Here is a 24,537-nt window from a genome sequence, read left to right on the forward strand (position 1 = left end):
CTTTCCTAAAGTAAGATAGGATTCTGTGTCTACAGCTAGTACCGTGATTTATGCTAGTACAGTGATTTTTTGCTCAGTTATAAACACTGTTCAGTGCAGAAAACGCTCTGAATTCTTCTTTGCCATTATCAGGAAAATGTATTATGCAGGAAGGAAAAGATACACCAATATTCTACACTTTCTACCAAGTGTACTTGTGAAATACCTGAACTTGTGAAATAAAAGCCCCCAATTGACCCAAAATAAGAACCACTAACTAATCCTCTCACTCTGAGGGCTTGGCTGGTTATTACTGTCTCTTCCTATCAGTTTTGCAGTAAGATGTGATGTAATATATGGGTACTTGGTAGACTTCTTTTACAGGGTTCATTTCTTAGACAAGACTTACCTTATCACCTTTATTTACCTACTTTATTTAAATGTATCCTTTTTATAAACTAAACTGCTTTGCTTATGTACACAATAGTTTTATAGACACTAGTTCTAGTTCCTTCTTACGTCATAAAAGTTATTTCAAGGTATTGCAAAAAAAAAGGCCAACAAATAAAAGCCACAATAAGAAAGAGTGAATATAAAACTGTATTTGATCAATCATGCACATGTTGCTTTTTCCTGTCGAAGAATACAGTCAGATGCGATTCAAAGATATTGCCTAATTTATTTGAATGTGGAGACAGACACTTTTTTTGTCTCTGCTTTTTGCAGACATGTTTGCTTCTGGAATATACTTTTTATTTTCTTAAATCTAGCTGTAAATTATTCAAATGATTACATTTCCAGGAGCTTCCACTGTACAGTTTCCTTCTCTTATTTTTAAATTCCAGAAATAATTTATATTCCCCTTCTTGACATTTATAGGCTTTGAGCAAGTGTGAGGAAGTATTAGGTTTCCCTTGGTAGCTATCTACAGTTCTAATTTTTCCTTATTCATGTGTTAATCATGCTGACAACTATTAAACATGCATGAGTTATGCCCTTCTTAAATGTATGTTCATCTTTAGTGTGTAATAAACACACGCTTTTCGACAGTAGCAAAACTAACATATATTGTTAATACCTGCACTGCAATAGATCGTCGGGGACAATCTAATATTCCTCATCAAAAAGAGAAGGAAATACATTGATGTGGGAAGCAGAGTTTAAGGGGTAATAAATAAAAGCATGTCATTACAGCTTAGCCTTTTCCTTTTATATGCCATCTTAAAGTCACAGCAAAGTCACCACACACCCAGTTTGAAAAGAAACCTTCGTAAGTAAGGTAACTTTTCTGGTGATCACACATAAAAGTAAGCACGATTGAAAAAAAAAGGTCAAAAAATAAAGGTTGCACATAGGAAGTAAAAGCATGAAGCGTGAAACAGGTATCATGGTTTGCATAGTACTGTACACTGTAGACAATCTTCTTAATATTTTTAAATGGGATTTAAAGCCTTTTTATAACTTGGCCAGAAATTGAAAACAAACTTAGATAATGGTACTGAGGTGAAATCACTATAGCTTTAGTAGTACGCACATGAAGGTGCTGTTTTCTATATAGCTTCTGTAGGCAGGCATTCATCTGACTCAAATCATAATCAAATGCAGCAATAATTCATATCTTTTTCATTACTGCCAATGGTCACTCTGCATCAGCAAAACTGTCATGAGACAAGGTGAATCAGCACAAACTGGTACTGACAGTTATATCAACTCTGTGGTTATATTAAGTACTTTATGCCCCAGGTGTAGACATTTATTCTACTCCTTAAGTACTGAAGTATTTTTCTCAGTTTAAAAATAGATACTTCACACCATGTTTCAGTGCACACATCCATTTTCAGAACAGTGAAAATTAGAAAATAATTACCACCTCTGTGCACTGAGTGTTCTTCCAATCCCACAAATACAGCCTGCTGCTTGTACAACTTACCAAACACCTTAAGTCTATCCTCAATAAGGAATTTCTACCTTCTAAAGAATTGTATTGCAACAAGCTGTGCTAACATGCAGCTCAACAGGTGAACTACAAGTCATTCATCACAACACAGACATACACTTTCAATTTATTGGACATAGCACATTTATTTTTTATTAACTGGATCCTCAGTCAAAAGATAAGGCCATTAATAGTCAGTGATTGCTCTTTGTGGACGAAAGCATCTTTGAAATTGGATCAGTTTGATTCAGAGAAAACTCAGACCGGCTCTGGGAAAAAACACTGAAGAGAAGATGATGGATCTGAAGAAGTAGTTTTAAATTCTCAAAACACTGTAGTAATAAGGAGATACTGAAAATGAAAACTCTTTTTATCATAGAGAAAGAACAGCACGCTCATTAAAGTAGCTGCCTGGCCCAAGATAAACATCCAGTAAGGACAGTCATTATTTAATCTTTGCCCAGTTTCTGAAGGGAACAAACAATAAACGTTCTGGGAGGAGCTGAAGAATTAACAACAGCTGCTTGCCACGGCTGATAAAAAAATAACGATTATGAGGTTGCATGTATGTGGAGTTTGCACACATCTTCACATTTGTGACCTTACATATGGCAAGTTCCTGGTGCGAGGAAAGGGAGTTCCGGTTTTGTAAACAAATGCCCTTTTTACAACTGTATGAATATAGGATTCTACTAACCATTTCCTAAGAAAATTAGCCTCTTCCTGTAACATAAAAATAGACAGTTTTCATACATGATAACATGGTGATATTATATCATGTTTGCATGCAACAGAGAAGGTCAGTGAGTTTTGACTGTGACCGTACACTAAAATGCCACATATTCTGTTGCATGGTATATTTTGTTATAATCATCATACTGAAATGAAGTGACTGTTAAAGCATCTGAATTGAAAACAGGGCTACAAACATAACTTTAAAATGTGGAAAAACCCCCAATATTATTTACTTTATGTTTCTACATTTAGGCTTTATAGTACAATATATTGTCCACTTAAATACATTCTATTTAATCTAATTAAGTGCATAAATATATTTTATTTTCCAACATTTTAATCCATGTGCCTTACTGCTATTAATTTAAAATAATTTATATCCTTAAGTTTATGGGAGATTTCCCATTATTTTTTAATGAATGCTTTGTAACTACAGCTGTTGGGAGCAGACTTAGACCAAGACAAAGAACTTTTAAAGGTCTAGCTCTCTCACTTTATAGCAGTAGCATAGATCTGTCCACCCAGACATGAACCTCTTTTGCTGAGCACTAAATAACTTCTCATGCAATTATATTCCTCAGCTCAAAAATCTTTTAATTCAATGTTAACCTTAATGGCATTCATACAAACGTAACATTTTCATTATAAATGTGAATTCATTAATCTGATGGCAATTATCACCACTGAGTGAAAAATTACTTTTACACATTCCAAATAATCCAGCAAAAATCTTATGTTTTTAGAACAAACTATTTTGCTCAAGTAGGAATGAATGCTGCATTTTGGTTAGATCTACCTAAGGCAGCTTAGCTGTTGTGGCCAAGACTGACAGCTGAGAAACTTCATAAAAGATTCAGGATGAACGCAACAAGAGAAGAAAACTGGAACTCTAAGGGCATTTAAGGAGTTGTGGTAGAAATGTCCCTAATAAAAATGTAACATATTTTGGAACTTCTCACATCTTATATAAAAAGAACATCTGTCATTTGGAGAAGTGACAGTTTTGGTAAGAAAAACTTCTCTTAACCAGCCGTACACTTACTCTAGCACTTTGTTTCACCTTTTTTTTTTTAAAGTGTTAGTGCCAATTTCAAATCACTCTTCTGTAGACTTTGCCTTGAGGTAGCACTCTGAGTGTTTGCATGCAATGTAATTAAATACTCATGAAAAGTAAAGCTTACTGTTCCACAGCTATGCTTCCGCTGAAGTCCCACTTGGGTCACAACTGTTTTTAAGCATCTGAGAAGTGTGATGGCAAACACAGAGATTTAACATGATTAAGAAATACATTCAAGTTGATATAGAAACTAAGCTGTTTCAGATTATTTTCCATAAATCACAATATTGATGGGTTCACAGAGTCACTTCGGCACGTGCGGTTATTGTGCATCACATTACAATCACCAGGAGGCATTAGATCCAAAAAACAATGTAAGCTTTGTGTTCAGGGTCCCTCCACTTCTCAGCTGTCTGGGCTCCCTCTTTCCTATCAGGGCTCCCTCTGATTGACTAGCTGACTTTCTCACAGTTATTTAGCCTCAGCAGGAAAGGAAGGATATCCACCCCTACATTCCCACAACTTTGGTAGTGAAGACACTCTTAAAATTCACATTTAAACCTTTTCAGGGTGCAGCAATGTTTGAAGTCAGTGTTGGCCTAAGTCTGACTCAGCAGTCAGATGGAGTTAGGTGTGTTCAGAGCATGCCAAACATGCCAGTCTCTTCAGAGAGTTTAAATGCAAGGTCACTTAGGTCCTGGATTTATAATGCCAAGGAAGGAGATGGGACATGTAGTAGACAGCTTAAAGCAAAGTCGCTTTCATGAAGCATGCACATTAAAATATCTTTAGGCACTTCGGGAATTTTCTGCTGGAAATCTCAGGCACAACACAGCATTTCAGGCAACACTTTTTGGACTGATCTCATTTAGATGCCCCAGTGCTATTGTAGAGTTCATCTGCTTTCTAATGCTATTTTCTAACATCGCAACAAACCTTAAAAAACTCGGGGTGATGCAGTTCTATACTCCAACAAGTACATTATTTCCCCAGAAGAGAATAAACCTATTTGCTGGCCTGCCATGAAAGAATCATTTAAAGTGTTGTACTTGAGTGATAACAAGTTCCAACACTGTTTTAACGAAGTGGATGATACTAAGGATGCTTTTATTGAGTACAGTGTCCTCTAAATGTAGGTGAAGAGTTCATGTATTAAACATGCTTGCTGTGGTCAGTTACGGATTCACTTCTGTGTCCATCTCTTCTACCCAGTAACAAGTGATAGGACAAGAGGAAATGGCCTCAAGTTGCACCAGGGGAGGTCTAGATTGGATATTAGGAAAAATTTCTTCACCTAAAGGGTTGTTAAGCACTGGAACAGGCTGCCCAGGGAAGTGGTGGAGTCACCATCCCTGGAGGTGTTTAAAAGACATGTAGATGTGGCACTTAGGGACATGGTTTAGTGGTGGACTCGGCAGTGTTAGGTTTATGGTTGAACTTGGTGATCTTAAAGGTCTTTTACATCCTAAATGATTCTATGATTCTGAAAGACACAGACAGAACAGGAACAAAGTCGAGCCAAAAGCTTAAGTATGCACCCTAGCTTTGCTAGCACTGGCATGAGATGTAAGATAAAAAGCAAGAAAATTATGTAATATGATATGTAACTGTCATTCATTCATATTAAGACATTTGGGTTGTTTCTTACAAGAATTTGTCCTTCTCAAAAGATTAATACGCGGAGTCTTCTCACTGAGTTTGTAGTTCTCAGCCTCATTAATGTTATTGTTAATGTAATAGATATTACTACTGCTAGCTGTTGGAAAGATACATAAAAGTAATCCCATTAGACTTTACATTAAGGTCACATCCTTCAGTGAATTAATAGTGAGTGTGTCTGGAAGTTTAACTGTGCTTGAACGGGAAGACAAGCTGAACAAACCTGAGTGACAAGCAGTAATCCAAAACAGCTGTGCCTCCAGCTGAGACAGTGAGAAAATAATCAGAAAAAAAAACAAATAACCATAAAGCTCTACAAGAATTTCAGTTGCAGTATCACTTCACAGAGGTATGTGTTATTGTCAGTCTAACCTGTTGAAAACCCAAGGCATGGAGAGTTCATGGACAGAGTTTTTAATCACTCTTTTGGTTTATCTTTATTTTTCCCAAGTCCCCAGTACTCAGACTTAACATGTCTGCAGAACAAACAATTCTCCAAAACATAGAGAAATAAGGTGATTTGGATTTTAATACAAGAGCTCTCAATATAAAATTAGGTTACAGGGAGTAACCTAGGTTACAGAAAAGTCTGCCCTAGGATTCAGGGCATCCAAGTCCCTCCCATTCCCCAAGTTCTAATTCATTCCCTTTGTGTTCACCTCACTCCACTCCTTCAACCCCCCAAATTAACTATACATGCTTTAGCTTCCTGCTTCAACTCCGATGCATGCTCCTATTTTCCTCTAACCTTCCTCCTGGGCCTAGGTATGAAATGGGAGGAGACAGCTCTGTGCCTCAACTACGTCCCGGGAGTCGCCTCTTCCCCTTTCTCTTCCTGGGTTATAAAACTGAGAGGATGAAGAAGCAATGGGAAGTCTGATCCAGTTTCAGCCACTGGGGCAGGTAGGATTACCTTTCAGTTTCTGCGTTAATCCCTTTTTCTTCTAGAGGACGTTTGACAAATACTTTCCAATGTACACCCATCCAAACACTGGTCTGTTCATTAGAAGCATGTCAAATATGCTCTGTTATCTGCAACAACCCCAATGGGTTGCTTTTGTCTGGAGACAGGGAAGGAGGAAAGCTTTCAATACAAACAATGCCTGCAAGTCATGCAAAGGCTGAGATCTGAGATCTATCAAGATCTGGCTACGCTGACATCAGTTTAGGCCTAAACTATAGAGGGTTCTTTGCAAATTCTTATCAGGTTTCCTTCCTCCTCCTTCCTTGAACTTAAGCAGAGTTTACCACAACTTGGCCTTTAATTGCCAAAACCCCAGGAAGTCAGAATCTTTACTCTCTAGACATCTGTGCATTTACCATCCTGTAAAACAACTTTATCATACAAATGAGATTATTTCTATTTTTTGAAAAGTGCTTCCTCTAGTCCACAGCATTTGATCTCCAACAAAAATAAAACACTTCTTAACAGCCTTAGCATGAGACATAGCATTTGTTTACACAGAGGAGAAAGGTATAACATTCCATTTCCAACCATCATGCACCTTGCTTCACCCTGAAGCTGGTGAAGACGATCAACATCAGAAATACTGCTCTTTTCCAGAGAGAATGGTGTAACATCACACGATCTTCAGAGCCCCTCTGTGGTTACTCATGAAAAAGCATTCCCAAAACCTTCAAAAGGCCTGGATTTTCAACCACCAGCATCCTCTGACCTAAATAAAATCTGTAACATTAAGCAAGGTCAAAACAGGAAACTTCCACCTTGTGTCTCCTCAGGATCAGCAGTTTTCAGGAAAGAGGAAGAAGAGTATCATTTACTTTGTGTTCAGAAGGCAGAAAGCAAAGACAAATGGGACTATAACAAAGCAAAATATATTTCAGAGAAGGAAAAAAAGGCTGTTTATAAATCTTATTCTAGTGAATCCCTTTCTTTTTAATATAGTTCTTATACATTTTCAATGTTTCCCAGATTCACCTGGTCATTTTGAGTACATACTATGAACAGAACTTCAGATGTCCTCAGGTGACACAGTACTCTGGTGCATTCACAGGATTTTTCACTTCTCCAATTCCAGGAGTTGTACTGAGGTAACAGTTAATACCTGGGGAAATAAACAGAATGGGATTATAAAATGGATCCAAGTTTACGAGTTAAAGACAGAGTCATTTTGCAAAGGACTTGAAAGAAAATATTTAATATCAAATGCTTTCTGTAAACTAAAGTGAAGTCAGTCTCAAGAGGTTTGACTCACAATGAGAAGAGGATTGTGAACTGCTCTTCCAAGATAAACTAAGAAAAGCCCTAGGATTGACCGGCCAGGTGTGGCATCAGGCTATTAAGAGTCAGAGAGACAGTAATTTTTTTTCCTGTGTCTTTCCAGACAGGGCCATGGGTCAGGCATATCTAAAGAGTACATATCTCAACAGCAAAGAAGAACATGACATCTGCCATTGGATCAGTACCTTGTTCTGGTGTCCCTGTCCTTGCAAAGCAGCCACATAGTCACACCTTCCTGGAGAGTTATGTTACGATATTCATTCATGAACTAGGCGTTACAAGAAAGACCAGGAGGGTTTGAGGGTCCTGTTGGCTCTTCCTCTTGGCTTTACTGCTGAGACCTCTGACTGAGGTTAGAAGAGTTTGGAAATTCAGTTTACTATCTATGTAGTAATGAAAAAGACCTCCTGGCTTTACAACAAAGGCCTAAGTTTATTCCATTTGTCATAGGAAAATTTGCATTCACACTGTTTCACACATTCATTAAATTATAATGAGGATTATGTTATTAATGTTTTCTTAAACTCCTTTATTAAGACAAGGCCAATGGGTACTTGGAAGGAAAAGTTTCTGTGTGTATGGTTTTCTGATTCAACTCTTCATAACCCACAGACATCACACAGAAATAGCTGCCTTGGTGTGGTATATATGACCAAGATCAGTTAATTAAACATGAAGAAAAAAAGGATTTGTAGCTCACCAGGGGAAGACACAGGCTGTATCAAGGAAGTACCAGAATCCAGAGGCAGTCTGGTGTCTGCCAGGAGATGGCATCATTACTTCTCATTAGGAAAAGAGATCAAGGAAAAACATCCGTGTTCTTAACAAAAGCTATAGCCACTACGTAGATATTTCTGTTCTTTTATTTTCACATAAAATAGAATCCTTTGCCTTAGGTGCTGTTTTTGTATTCCAGTGGACAGCAACAGACAAAAGTAAGACCATACACAACCTGACCACACCAGGAGGCTGAAAGGCACAGAAAATGTTGAATCTCACTGTAATGGCAGGCTAAAGATCTAGTATTTTGTGCCTGTGAAAAAGGTGTGTAGAGAGAATTTGCAGAAACAGTCCTGCATCTAATTCAAAACCCTTACATATTTCTAGATACTGAACAATTAGTTACAACGTCTTCACCTACAAAAACTATTTTGTACTCTTTTTTTTTTTCTAATCCTCCCATTAAGATGGACTCAGGCCCTGAATCACAATAATTTTAAACTCTTCTGTTTTTACAAATAGGTGGTGATGCAACTATTCACGACTAATTCTATTAAACAGAACTGCAGCCCCTACATAATACATAACAGTATGAAGTTGTGCCAGGGGAAGTTCAGATGGGACATTAGGAAATGGTTCTTCACTGAGAGGATGGTCGGTCGCTGGAACAGGCTGACCAGGGAAGTGGTCAGGACATGGAGCCTGTCAGAGTTCAAAGAGCATCTGGACAATGTCCTTAGTCAGATTGTTTAGTTTTAGGTAGCCATGCAAGGAGAAGGCTGTTGAACTCAATGATCCTTATGGGTTCCTTCCAACTCAAGATATTCTATGATCCTATGATTTGTATGAATATCTATTTAAAATTTAATATTACATATTAAACAACTACAGCTCTCTACATCTAAAAAGGGTTGCAACAATCTTCTAGTATAAGTTAATTTTAACTGGAAATTTCTAGGTTTGGCTCTGCATAAAACAATATTTTATAAAGAAATGCACACTAGGAAAGTATTTTTGCAAACAAAAATTACAATTCTATACTAATAGTTTATATACATGTATCACTGAAATAAAATAGGATGTCAGAATCAGTTTGGTAAAAAAATAACTATGGTGCATAAAGTACTTTATTGTCTCATTGTTTTGGAATTTTTGGTTTAAATTCTTTTTTCTCTGCTACTTTCCAGAAGATATACTATAACTGCAGATTTTAGCATAAAGGTATTTGCCGCTCCATCTGAAACTCGACGTTTTCTTATACCTGATAGATAGCAATTCTTTAATGTGTTCTGGGTCTTGACCCCTACATGACAATAACAGACAGTTTAAAGTTGGCATACTGTACACAAAGTCATATTTATTGTACCATTGCAGAATCATTAGTCTGTTATTTCCTGTTTTATTCACTACATAAAATTAAGCAAACTTTAGTGATGTTCTGTACAGCAACATCGATATTCAGTGCATAACGACAAACAGAGAAAGAGTAAGAAATATACTTGATTTAGGAGAGGTCGTAATCCTAAATGATCCTTGTAAACAGTGGTTAGAGAAAAAAAAACGTATCTGTAAGTCAGTGTTCATTAAAAAAAAGGCCCCATTTTTTCTCATATCTCCACAAATTTTGCATCCAGTATCTCAACTGCCTTATTTATTTGCAGCAACTACCACATCTACAGACTGTCAGCTGACATTTTTTCCTGAGGCCCATAGAGCTCCTATGTTTTATCCTATATCTCAGTAACGGCAACAGAGGGTGACTAAGCTGAACATTGGGAATAACTAAGGTCTTGTTAGGGATGTGGCCTCACAGTATTCCTGCAATATTGAGGATCTGTTCCAAAGCATTGCTTAAATACCAAACATACATTGCTGCTTCAGAGCCCTCTCCATCTCCAGGAACAAAACCCAGTGGAGATCAGCACACATTTTACTACCTTATATTTAATTTTCCTCTACCATAGATTGATCAGACAAACTACTGGAACCGAGCCTGTGAAAATACACAAAGCCATTCTAAAATGACTGTTTGACAATACTGTTCTGAATCTATTCAAATACTTGGCTGAGAGGTGTGAAGACCTGAGCCTGCCAAATTCCCTGAAAGACAGAATAAAAACAAACTAGTAAGCCAGCCTGGACAAAAAGGAGGTGGGAGAACTATGCTTTTATGTCAGGCTCTCCAGAAAAACATTTTATATTAATGCTGGCATCTAATTTGCTCTGATACAAACAACCAGAGACCTTTCTGGTTTTCAGCACTGAAATAATTTCCCAACTGTACAATACAGAAGAAGCCTGCACGCATGCACGCAGCTGAAGAAATGTACTTCCAAAGCTGGATGCACACAGATGCAATGAACCTTTCTGCTTACTATGTCTCAACATTGGGTGGGGCCAATAAATTCAGCTAATACAAGGGAAATCATGAGTCTTTCTTAGATGAGCTCCTAGATTACTTTTTTCTTTAGAAGTGTGTATGTGTACACACCCACATATTCCTGCAGACATGTTCAATTAAATCCTTTTACATACTATCTTTTATTCAGATAGCTGGAATTATTTCACTAGTACTACAGTCATTACTTTTGCTTAGAAATATTTGAATAACTATCAAATAGGAAGTCAGAAAATATTTTTTAAAATACTTCCTGCTAGGAGTAATTTCTGTATTATAAAATGATTATTTACCCACCACTGAGACATAGTTAGATCCATTATGAAATGTAGAAGCTATTCAAGCCTAAGGAACAATAATACAAAACAGTTCTGGCAGTAATATGAAAATATATATCCATCTGCAGGACTAGTTAGACAGAAGAATACAATGCCCCAGAAGACAGAACCCTATCAGGCATGTTTTTCGCTACACCAGGACACTAATTCACTACTCAAAGAGAAAACATGTTATTTGTGATGTTTAAAGATCATTCCAGGCCAAAGGTACTTGAGCAATCAGCTCCATCTGTCTCCGCATACCAGAGCATGAGTTTCTGCAGCTCCTCCGTGGGCCTCCTGCCTCCAGCCCCGAGCTCAAAGAAATGGTTCTCAAAGCCCATACAGCCTCCTCACAACTGAACCCTCCTGCAACCACCCTGGTTTCTCTCTGCAAACTGAGAGGACCCACTGCTCAGGTGGAGGCAAGAGCTGGGACTCCCAGTTCTGCTGAGTAAGAACTACAAGTCCCTCAACAACGGTGGCAGAGTGAGGGTGTCCCTACTCATGGTCCATAAACACAGCATTTCGCTGTGATTAGCTGTGCTCAGGTCACTGATTCGCTGCAGCACCGTGGTTGCTGCAGTAGCTGCTTTCAGCTCCTCGCTGCAGCTGTGCTCGCTCCATAGGCAGCTCTGCTGTCACCACTTCTCCGCTGTGCTCTTCTGCCTCTCCCACACACACCACCAGCGAAGGACAGGTGCTAGGTGACAGGACAAATTGACTGAGTGAAGCCACAGTAACTGTCTGATGGAAAGCATAGGTAATACACAGCCATTTATACAATATTATAATTTATACAGTAAATTGTACACTTTATGCAGTGGTTTAAGCTAATCTGTTTTACCTTGCACTGCCTCAAACTAGGAACATGATTTTCAAAGATCAGCCGATGTTGGCAAATCCACTGAATCGCTGAAATTATAACCTTATTTCTAAACTGTAAAATTAAGAACGAAGTTCTTCCTATCTTGGCACCCAATCTCCAAGAACGCAGGTCAAGCAGCCGTGTCACCCGATGCACTCCAGCACTCCCATTGGGCAGCTACCTGCTCTGCAGTGCACATCTCTCATCCCACAAGACAGGAAGAAAATGAGCTCATGGAGCAAGACAAGATGGATGAAAAGGTTGACTGGAAGAAAACAAATAGCAAAAGCACCACTGTAGACAGAGTCCTCAGTTTCAGCAGAGAATTACCCGTGTCTGCCATGTGGGGATGGAGTTGATTAGCGGGAAGAGGAGGAGCTTGAAAAGGCTCTTCCAAGGGACTGATCAGAACTCCATTACTTTCCTAATGAAAAGGTAAATTCCTCTCCTATAGGTACCATTTTCAGAGACAGTTCTGTACAGAGCTCTCTCTCTAGCAGTAATGCCAACAAGCTTTGTAATCTTGGATGAGTCACTACTTCTCTGTTTCTTACAGCAAAACTAATACCACTTGCCTCCCTAGCCCTGTGAGAAGGTGCAAGTAGCAGACAGCCTTTATACTGTGTTTCAAAGATGAAACAAACTGAATAAACATTAAGCTGTCATAATCCTGTCAAAATTCACTGCTAACATATGGTGGGCTGAAAAAATAGAGGCATTGCTCAGGAAATGGAAAATAATAGGAAGGACCTTCCCCCGGTAGGAATTTTTTGACCAAAGAAAGAGGGAAAGGACAGGAAGTCTGTGAACAGTAATACTAGTCTCTCTTCATCATCATGTTTGCTCTCTTTATTCCTGGGCAAGCCCAAAGAATACAGACCCAAGCTTGTTCCCATAGGAGGGTGACACTTGCCAGTCTCATGCCCTGTGTGACCTCAAATGAGCTCCTCTGTCAGCCAATTGTGCTGCCCAAATTCCAGAATACTGAAAAAAAAAGCCCCAATAAAACAGTCTGTGACCTCCAAAAAGTTTGCTATTTACTTTTCTGCAGTGCATGAACTGCTGGTTTCCCATTGGGTTTTCCCTGCATATATTCCAACATACTTCAAAGTGGGCACTCAAAACAAGACGCTGAGAACTGCTGCATTGTAAAGCATGCACCATGATCCAGGTCACTCACAATAAACTAACCTGAGGGCACTGTAACTTATTAACCAACTTTCTCTTTTGGCATTGTTCACAGTTCTACAGCCACAAACTGCTGTAAGCCTGCTGTAATCACCAGCAACCAGCTTATCTCAGGAAGTTAGTCTGGAGTACTACCAGTATAGAAAGCTGGTTTACACAGACTTCTTTGAAATAAGAGTAACAGGATGGCTTCAAATATGGCCTGTTAAGGATCCAGAATTAAGCTTTGCAGACATTTCCTCATGCAATGATTCAGTGCGATGAGACACCTAATTAGTGTTCATTGAGAAATCATGATCTAACTTGGAGTGTTTTCTTTATATTATAGAATTTAAGTTACTCCAGTGTATTTTTGCCCCAGATACATGGAAGAATAATGATGACTGGAAGGTTTTCAATTTCTCCTTCTACCTGACATAGTAGGCAGAAATATAGGATAGCTGTTTCCCAGGAGAGATGAACATGTCTCAGAGGAAGAAAAAAAAAAATAAAAATAAAGAGCCATCAAAGTGTAAAAACAAATAATGCTGGTTGTGAAAATCATGCGATGCTACTGTACATGTTAAAGGTGAGACTGACTTTGCACCAAAACAGGAAAGAGCTGCTACTCCCAGAGGGAAGCAAGCACAGGGTTTACTTTCTGGAATCGTGACATGCCTGAAGTAGCAACACGATGGCAATTCCAAAATGGTAGGAACTCTACAGCAACCCAACGAAGTTATAATTAAAAATCATTAGAAAATTAGAAGCAATGTGAGCATGCAGAACTAGCTCAGAGAGTGAGCTGTAGAAGGCAGAAATGCAGCTGACCTTGAATGAAGATGGAAAGAAAATGGCATGAAGAAAACTCTACCACACTTTTTGCATGTACTGCTTGCCCTGGCATGTTACAGGTGGAAGTCACAGACATCACAGTGGGACTATTTAAATAACACAGAAAAAGATCATTTATTTCACATAGCTATCAGGAATAAGTTTTCCCTTTCTTTTTGCCAGTCAGTAAAACCTGCCATAGTAGAAAACCCACCAAGATAACTGCATTGATTTAATTACACAAGTCATTTCTTACAATGTAGCCCTCAGAAATCTGAAGTTCCAGTTTCCTGAGGTAAGCATTGGTGGAAAAGAGATATGCACATAAAAGTAAACACTGCCTCCATTCAGAGTCATCCACAATGACAAATTATCTGTAAACACATCTTTCAAGTTATTGGTTTGGGGGTTTAAGCAGTGAGATCTGCAAGCATTTAACATTTCTGTTTTTCCAAAGGACTGCAACAAACACAGGAATGTGGCCATGAGCCCTGCTGATCAACCTCCCTACTCTGGGGTTATGCGAAGTCCACTAGGACGTACAATTCAATCCTTTCTAAACTGCATCCAAAGATGTGTGAAATTATAATAATGCCGATGACACTGTAAAACGGGTACAAATTCCCCAATTAATGCTAGGTGTCAATGATGGCATAACAAACTAGAATTTCTCAGGGCCAAATATGTAGATGTTTTCACCTCTCAGGTGAGTGCCCTATCTCAGGAAGCTACAGGACTGTGCTCCTTTTCATTTGTTTTATTTCTGTTGCCATGACTCTTGCTGCACAGTGTCACAGCATCAATAAGACAGGAAAAAGGGGTATTGCTCCACAGGCAAGGAGGCAGCGCAATGGTGAGCAGGGCACCCCGCTGAACTGTAAGAGGTGACGATTTGTATTCCCACAGGCTCAGGAGGAAACAGAACTCTCTTTCTGATTAACTTCTTAGAGAAGACAGGAGTTCCTCAGATTTGCTTTCAGTCACAAATCGTTCAGTAGGCAGAAAATATGCAAGGAACATGCTGAGAATTTATCTAATGCCAACATATGTACAGTCTGGCAATTGCAAATGACAAATGTTCCCATCAGTAAAAAACAACAAAGGGTTATTCCATGTCCCAGAACAGATTGCCTGGCATTGCTTGACACTACGAACAGTCATTCTGCTCATCTATTAGGGGTAATTATAAAAATTGGATAAAATGATTTTTTCTGTCTTTTCCTGCATACTTATTATTCCCAAACTGCCATCACATAGAAAATAAGATACTGCTGTGGATTACTGGCCCTATTAAACCACAAACAGAAATAGCAGAATATTGTTATTTCTATTATTTAGAAATACTATTTACAATTAAAATCCTGTTCAGCTGAGCTGAAGTTAACTTCCAAATGTTTTTTAGTTAATGAGTAATAGCACAATTCTTACTAGCTGACAGAAATCTACAGTCTACATTTTTGAGAAGCTGTAAACTGCCTTTTTAAAAAACGCTAAGTAAGAATGCAGAGCAACTTGCCTGATTCAGACTAAGCTTTCCCCATTTATTCCATGCACATGGTATGCAGTGAGAGAAGTGTTAACACACATCTGTGACCCGTCTCTTCTAGGTGTGGTAAGACTGCTCATTGGCCTACGTTTGGGAGTTTCTTGTTGTAAATTCCTTCACTTGCATTTCCAGCTCTGATAAATGAGCAGAGTATTTGTTGAGCTGCTGTACTCCTTGGCAGGGGAGAGCCCATTCCCATTTTCTGCAAAAGCGTGACACATACAGTGTGCTCACTCGAACTCTACACACAGCAAGAGTTTATCCATAAAACTTTATCACTATGAAAACAAGAACAGTTCTTATATTTTTCTTTTTCATTTTTCTGTACACTAAATCATACTTGCAGGCTACATGACTAGGGTGGTTAGGGAAAATTAAAGAATCTTATCATGTTTGACACCAAGATTACAGAACAGTTGCTGTCTGTTAAAGCAATAGAGATAAACACTTGGGGAAGAGGTTAAAACCCTGACTCAGTATCAGCTCCAGATACCTAGTGCTGTTTTTATGCTCTTGAAACCACGAAAAGAAATGACTCACCCATGAGACAAGTAGCATATTTTTTGTTTAAACCCATGACATATTTCTAGCTGACATTCTTCATGCAGTCTACATCTTGTAACAAAAACCTTAATTTATGGACAATTACAAAGCTATATAAGATCAGATATTAAAAATTAAAGAGCAGGTGTTCAGACTCTAGCCAGGTATCATGAAACCCCTGCTCAAACTGTGAAAAATCCTAACATAGAAACTTCCTATCTCCTGCATGATGGTGTGTACATCATATTATAGACACATGGGTCTTCATTATCCAATTGTCCAGAACATACTTCATGCTATTTAGATAGCATTACACAACCATTCTCTTTGATTTGTAGCCAAGAATCTAACAAATTCACTGTGATAGCTCTACAGTCTGGTTTCTGAGAGGTGAGAAGAAAAAGATAACAGTCATTTGGGTTTTCTTTTTAAAGTATATATTGACTTCCAGAATTACTATGGTGGCTCAGAAGCGGGTTTTACTTGGGTTCTGTAAAAACCATGTTGGTGCTCCCTAACAAAAACTTCTCAGACACTGAAAAACCACATATGAGACTCAGTTCATGAATATGATTTCTTTAAATAGTATCGTTGTGTCTGCAATTCAAATAGTACTTTTTCTGTCTAACTAATGGAGATGGACTACTAGAAGTATCCATCAGCTTCTCAGAGCACTTTCTGACCACATACTAAATGAGATAACATCTCTGTTCTACAGCTACTCATCCACACATCCCTCCTGAAAAATGATGCGTCCTCAGAAACAGAAATAGCAAAGGAATTTCCAGAATATAGCTGTCACTCTATTTGGATGACTGTGATTTCCTATCTCATCCCAAATAGGATTAACAGTCACCCAAAAAGCTCATGCTATTTTAATTCACTAGCAGATATAAAGGCAATAAATGGAAGTGTTGCCTTCCTGTCCTTTGTACTGACTGGTCATTCTAGAGAAAAAAAAAAAAAAAAAAGAATACTGAGATACTTTGCCAGAAGATAAATGACTCATTAAATATTTTGCTAGCATTTGTTTTTTATCCAGGAACATGAAAAAACATTTATATTCCTTCTATTACTAGTTTCCCAAAAGTATATTGTGACTTCAAGTTTTGCATTCAGGTATTTAAGCACGCTATATTTCTAAGATTTATTTAAGGTCTTATGGTTATAATTATGTTTTTGTTTTAGAAGTAATACCCTAAATCAGTTACTAATTTTGTTTTTCATCTATTATTAGTCCAGGGAGGCAATGGAGACAATACAAGTTTTTAAGAAGATGGGGCCAACATCTCACCATAAATGAGCATCAAAGAAAATAAGAAGTTAGGACCTGATGATGGTCCATTCAAAGTACTCAATGCACTCAATGACAAGACAGTTCTTCAATTAATATGAGACTATTGAAACACTATTATTGTTTATGATAACAGATATATTAAGAAGTCTATTTTAAATTCAATTAGATGTTGGTAATGAAGTAATGATCTCACACCTGGTTTTATTTTTAACATTACTAGAAGTCAAAACACACAATTTAAATTTATATTCTGGACTACTTATTGTCTCATTGTTTATTAGCATTCTAGCCTCAGCATCTTTTCTTGTGGTGACATTTAATTTTGGTTTGGTTTTCGTAGGGTTTTTTTCTGCATGGTTGGAAGACTTTTCATTACTTTTTAAGCTCTGAATTGTTTTACTTGTCTCATTCACTACAGTATTTTAAAGATGTTTGCTAAACATTTTAAAAATAGAAATATCTAAATGTGAACAGAGGAAAAAAGTTTGTTAAATAGCATCATCCTCTTAATGTTACCTTTGGCAAATTATGATTATTTTTTGAATTTACCACTTCCTCCTTTATCATCACCATTGGTCTCATCTTTGCTATAACCTTCATTCTCCTTTTACAGCAGTAGGAAATCACACTGGATGATATTAATTTTAAGAAGCTTTATTTATGAGAGCAAATAATGTGCATGAACAGATGGATTTTGCCTTGATGAATCCCTCCAATGGCACACTCCAATCGTCTGAGCTATCCCACCATATCTTCATTATCCCAGTGAGGTAACAGCCCTGTAACTACACTCAGACTTCTAACTTCTGCTTGTTCCCCATGCTGCATTCATCAGTGTAGAGGCATTTCAGAGAAGTGCCCAAGCATGTAATTTCCTCAGAACAGGCAAGACAGCTTTTACCAGAAGGCTACTCTGCAAGCACTTTTATATCCATGTGTCTAAATCTGAGATTCCGCTGCATTTCTGTTGATCACTATGCCCCTTCAGTTCCCACCACCTGGTCCCTTGGATTGCCTGACCTCTCCCTAACTTGTTGAGTTGATTTTTGGGGAAGCAATCCATACCCTCTTGTTTCTCATTTAAATTTCTGCCTACCAAATAGGCTATCTTGTTGGTAGAGATGTTTTTACCCTATTCAGTCAGCTGGATCACATCTCTTACAAGCAGCTGTGGACTCTTGAAGAGGGCAGCCCAGCTACCGTCACCAGCAGCACGACTAGTTGTTCACCTGCAGGATCCATCTAGTCATCCTCAGAACATCTTCCTCAGTGGCAAGGAGAACATCAACCTCCATCCCCATGCATTTGATCACTGCCCCAGTGCCCTTCAGTCATGCCTGATACTTTCCAGGTCACCCTTGGCAGCATTTTTGGCACCTACATGGAAGTGCAGCAGGGTGTAGGAGGTGGAGTGTGAGGCAAGCCTCAGTAGCTTCTCCACAGCGTCCCAGATTCAAGGACCCAGCAAGTAGCAATCCTCCCTAAATGACAGATAAGGTCAGCAAATGGAGACCTTTGTCCTCTGCAGTTGGGAGTCTCCAACAGTGATCACTTGCCACTTTCCTTCTAGTGGTTCCAAGGGGCTCAGGGTGAGCCACTGGAGATGCCTCATTTGATGGCACTCCAAGCTCCTCATCAGCTATGAGGGCAGCGAACCTATTCTGTAACTGCAAGTCATGAGGTGGAGCTGGAGCCTTCTCTTGGTGTGAGAAGCTTCCAGCTTTTGCCATAATGGGAGTTTCCACCTTCTGAATGCATAGGCATAGCCTCTTCCCATCCCTCTGATACAGTTGAAGGTTGAGGTTTGTGAAGATGCAGGGTCTCAGAGAAGTGCCATTTGATAGCTTTCTCATCCTTTTGGATTTTGCACAGTTTGCTGACCTCCTCTCATAGCTCTTCCATTTGGAATCACAGCTCCTCTACAACTCTTGGCAGGCCGGAAGACCAAGTGCCCCAGCCCCAGCCACTCTGTGCTGCCTCAGATTTGAGAAGCTGCATCCTCCGTTTGAATATCTGTCTGGATCCAAGAGTGTAATAGTGAAGGAACAGTGACTCCAAACTTGAATTTGGATGTAAAATAGGCCTTGATTCATTGCTTTTAAGATTTCTTTTTAAAATTACAGATAAAGAAACGTGAATATTAAGAAGACATTTGCTAAAATCATAATAATAGATCACACTAAATATCTAAAATCTTAAAAAACAGTAAAAGATAACTCTCACTGGAACTGTATATTTGCTTTTCTTAAAAATAATTAAAGCAAAATGGAAAAATAATTTACTCTTTTTCCTCCAGCTATTTGTTTCCTTTTATCACCTGATTAACAATGGATATATTTAAATTAGATAAGGTAAATTCACTGTGGGCAAATTTAATGATTTGACAATGAGATTTCTACAAATAACTTCCTCGCTCAAGTATAAGTAGGAATTCAAAAAATTCCAAGCACTTAGCACTAGGCACACTTGTCCTTCAACTGCCAATAGCGTACACAGTAACCTCTTGCTTACCACTTATTAGGAATGCACCTGTCATGTTTGTGCCATTCTTACATCAAAAAATATATCAATATGCATAAATATATATTTACAAGTAGATAAATGTTGGCATGCTACGCCTGTGTAAATCCAGGTAACGACTCCTACGAAGCAGTAGAGCTTGTCTGTGTATGTCAGGTCCAATTTTTTCCTGTTATATGTAAACTTGTGACCCTTTTTTTCTAAATAATTAATTTGTACATGGATCAAAGAATAATTTTTTGGCTTTCAAACTCAGAAATGCCCAAATCACTTTGCACAATTGCGTATAAAATATGGGTAGTGCTGTTACTGTGCTGTCAAATGCGACAGCCATTCTGTACTCAGCAATATTTCAAACACCATCCAAATGCCACCATACAAATGTCACGTCTGCCCATGGAACTTTATAAATGAAGCAATATTAATCAATTAAGGGACAGTGGAGTGCATGCAGAAGCAGCCAAGTCTCCCTGAGGATTACAATAGGGAGTTCTGGGTGGGCAATCAAGTTTAAACTGCAGAACTGCCAAGGCACACGGATTCTCTGTATGATAAAACGGATTTCCGGTCCCATGCTGAGGGAAACCGATATACTTTTGCCTATAGCCAGACAAGAGAGGATTTTGCTATTACACCATTTATCTATTATATGCTATTATACCATTTACCAAATCTTTTTAGTTCTGCTCACAGAAATATATGATTAGGTATGTGGGAGGTCATCTACATATTTTCACTTCAAATTTCTGAAGAAAGCATTTTCATATGAATTGCCATGACACAGAATAATACTCCTCTCCTAGGCTACATGGTAAGGGAAAGCCCTGTCCAAGCCTTTCAAGCAGAAATGAAGACCCCCAAACACATGAACTAACATGAAACTGAAGCCTCACTAAGTATTATTATAATTACCTATTTACCTTGCACCAAATAGACCAGGAGAGTAAAAATGTCTTGCCCCTTTACATTTTATGTACTTGCTATGCTTAATGAAAGGATTTTCTTTCCAAATTACCTCGCTTGGCGTATCAGACGTCCTAATCCTGCAGTTTTAGGGTTTTCCTTTCACAGAGAGGACGCAGCTGTACAGTATTGCACAATCTTCAGAGGGGATGCTTTTCAGAGGGGGCAGTGCACACCAAATTACTTTCTTTCCATCCTAGCTTTCTCATACTGTACAGGTTTATAAATTGCACAGTGCTCTAATGATGTCAACCTTTCATTATAAACTAACCCAAAGAAACAGGATAATAGGGCCCCATTCATAAATGTTGTTATTCAGAATGACTGCTATCCTCCTTATCTTTAAAGTGGTCACACCTCTAAATGGTTGACATTTCATCCAAGATGTTACCACATATGAAGATGTGGGAATTATTTTCTAGCAGCATAAAATTGTTCTCAGGAGACATGGTTGCAGCTCTGCGGTGCCTACTCAGCCTACACAAAGGCCCACACAGCAGAAACAATGCTCCAGAAACATGGAGTAAGTGACAGAAGCAGAGCGTTGGAAGAAGATGTGAATCAGGGTTTGCTTTTGGCATTGAAATAGTAGCCAGTCACTCAGAGTCACAGATTTTAAGGCAGAATAAAACAGCCAAAGACTCATACCTAGCTTTCTATAGCATGAGGTAGTGCAGAGGAAGTATTCAGTTTGTGATGGCAAATGGTTGTTAGGGGTACTCTGAGAGACACAGGTCCTGTCATAAACTCTTGTCTGTTGAACAATCACTAAAGCCAGATCCAGTTCCAGTGTTATCTCTTCCTCCTAGTATCCTTATCTTTGGGTTGGCACAAATAAGTTTCTCCCTGCTTGGCAGAACAGTGTTAACCATATGCCACTTAGGAAGTATAAAGGAACAGTGCCATGGTAGTGGGAGCTAATAATGGAAGTGGGCAATAGTAGAGATTGAACAATAGCTCCCTACCCTAAAGTGAAAGTCACTTTGCTGTGCAACTCAAGGGAAGGCAGAGAAACTAGATCTTGCAAATTATTAATAGCATTTTAGGCCTTGCAGGATAATCTCACCTTAAAACAGAAACAGTCTCATCCCATGATTTCAGAGCTAGAAATCCAACCTAAGCTCTGTAGGAGGACTCTAGGTCTGAACCTTCTACAAAATGCTGTTTACCATCTCCGGCTACCTTGGAAGTATCTCTGCCTTGGTCAAGAGACATCAACTTTTTGCCTCCTAGTGATTCCAGTCCTTCTGCGTGGCACTTGGGCAGAGCACCTGTGCAGTAGGCAGTAGCAGAGTGTCTAATATTCTTACATGGTCCAGAATTAAGGCAGACTGTGGCACATGAAAGGGATGAGGAGAGAGCTGAGGGACGATTGCTGGGATTTCGGCCATAGGACATGTCCTCAGCATGAAGATCACTAGAACAAAGAGCAATTAGTTTCAGCTATTTGAACACTAACAGTTACTGACATTAGTAATGATTCTCTTTAAGGAACTACTTTTGTTACATTTACTGAAGAATACAGAGACAATTGACAGGAGACATCCAAAGACATCAGAACAATGTAATATAATTCCTGAAGTGTCTTGAATGTTGGAGATGCTAGTTTTTTGAACAATACCTAAGGAATCTAAGTACTCCACTAAACCACAGAAAGAGATTTCTAGGAGTTTGGCTTTTCCAGTACCAAACGGAAGGTTAGCAACATTTATTTGAAAGTAACTGTTTAGAACTAATTGCAGTATTTGACATACAAGGTGGGATCTTGGTAATTCCTCTAAGGGAAGCTCCCAGGAAGCTAGAGGCCAGTCAGCCTCACCTCAATACCTGTGAGGGTGATGGAGCAACTAATCCTGGAAGCCATTTCCAGGCATATGAAAGACAAGGAAGTCCTTACATGTAGCCAGCATAGATTCACCAGCGAGAAGTCACACTTGACCAACTTGGTAACCATCTATGATTGGTAGATGAGGGGAGAGCAGTGGATATTGTTTACCTAGACTTCAGTAATGCTTTTGACACTGTCTCCCATAAGATCCTCATAGATGAGATGATGAAGCTGGCACAAAATCTAGTTGGAGGCCAGTAACTAGCAGTGTACCCCATGGGTCAGTACTGGGTCCAGTTCCCTTTAACATCTTCATTAATGATCCTGATGATTGGGTGGATGACACACAACTGGGAGGAACGGATTGTATGCCAGAGAGTTGTGCTGCAGTCCAGAGGGATCTGAACAGGCTGGAGAAGTGGGCTGACAGAAGCTTCATGCAATCCAACAAAGGGAAATGCAAAGTCCTGCACCTGGGGAGGAACAACCCCAGGCACCAGTAGGTGGTGTGGGACACCCAGCTGCATAGCAGTTTCGTAAAAGACCTGGGGGTCCTGGTGGACACCAAGCTGAACATGAAACAGTGATGCACCATTATGGCAAAGAAGGATAATGACATCTTGGGCTGCATTAGGAGGAGTATTGCCAACAGGTCAAGAGCAGTGATCGTTGTCCTCTATTCATCACTGGCGAGGCTACACCTGGAGCGCTCTGTCCAGTTCTCAGCCCAGGAAGAAGGGAGAGGTAGGGTGAAGGTGTTTTAAGATTTAATTTTATTTCTTATTATCCTACTCTGATTTTACTGGTAATAAATTAATTTCCTCAAGTTTAGCCTGTTTCGCCTGTGAGCATAACTGGTGAGTGATCTCTCTGTCCTTAACTCACGAGCCTTTCATTGTATTTTTTCTCCCCTGTCTATTTGAGGAGGGAGAGTGATAGAGCGGCTTCGGTGGGCACCTGGCATCAGCCAGGGTCAACCCACCGCATGTTCTTCTTTCAGATAGGTAACACTTTACTCTGAAAGCTCTCCTATAAATTCAGCAACTGTCCCAAAGAAATACTGCCAAAAGATGTCAAGCAGCCATTTTTTGCCACATCTGCTCTGGATTCAGTTTGGTCCTTTGAACAAAATCTCTACAAATATCCTGGAAATTTCTTTAGATACCATAGGTACAAGATGAGATAAACTTGGCTGTTAGACCAGCAGTGTAAAAAAAACCTGTATGGAACTTGCAGAGATATCACAATCTGGTATTAACATCATTACTGAATGCAAATATTACATAGTGACTCACTGACTGCAAGCAATATGTAAACATACTCTATCTGTTGATTGCATAGTTAAAATCCTGGAAACTCAGCTAAGAGTAAACATTTTAAATTTTATTGGATTCCTTGACATAAAAGTGATGCTGGAGACTATTAAGTTACTCAGTCCTGGATTCCAGATATAGCAAAGTGCCTGTTGACCCTCTAAGATTTAACACTTACAACCAACAAAATTTAAAAGAACTAACAAACAAGCCCCCCCCACCCCCCCAAAAAAAATTATTACCGATCTACAAAATTAAAAACTGTTTTTAAAAAATCCTATTATCTAATTTCCTGCTCTTGGCCTAGAACATATGAACTGAACCTATTTCTTAGCATGCTAGAGTTAAATTACATCAAAAAGATGATGCTTTTTGTTTTATTAGCTTTTCAATTATTGTGATGCACTTCAACAGAGAGTTTCAGAATTGCATGCTACAAATAAAGAAGATTTAGGTTCAAATTAAACTGGGGTAACGGGGCTGGGGGAGGTTTTCACTCACATGTAAGGAGGTTGTATGCTTCAAAGTACAGACAGCTACAAAGACAACACAATCTTTGATACCTGTAATAATTTGTTTTCTACCAGCAGGTACCAAATATTTACCAAGGTATTT

This window comes from Athene noctua, chromosome 14 (assembly GCF_965140245.1).
Source record: "Athene noctua chromosome 14, bAthNoc1.hap1.1, whole genome shotgun sequence".
Taxonomy (NCBI): domain Eukaryota; kingdom Metazoa; phylum Chordata; class Aves; order Strigiformes; family Strigidae; genus Athene; species Athene noctua.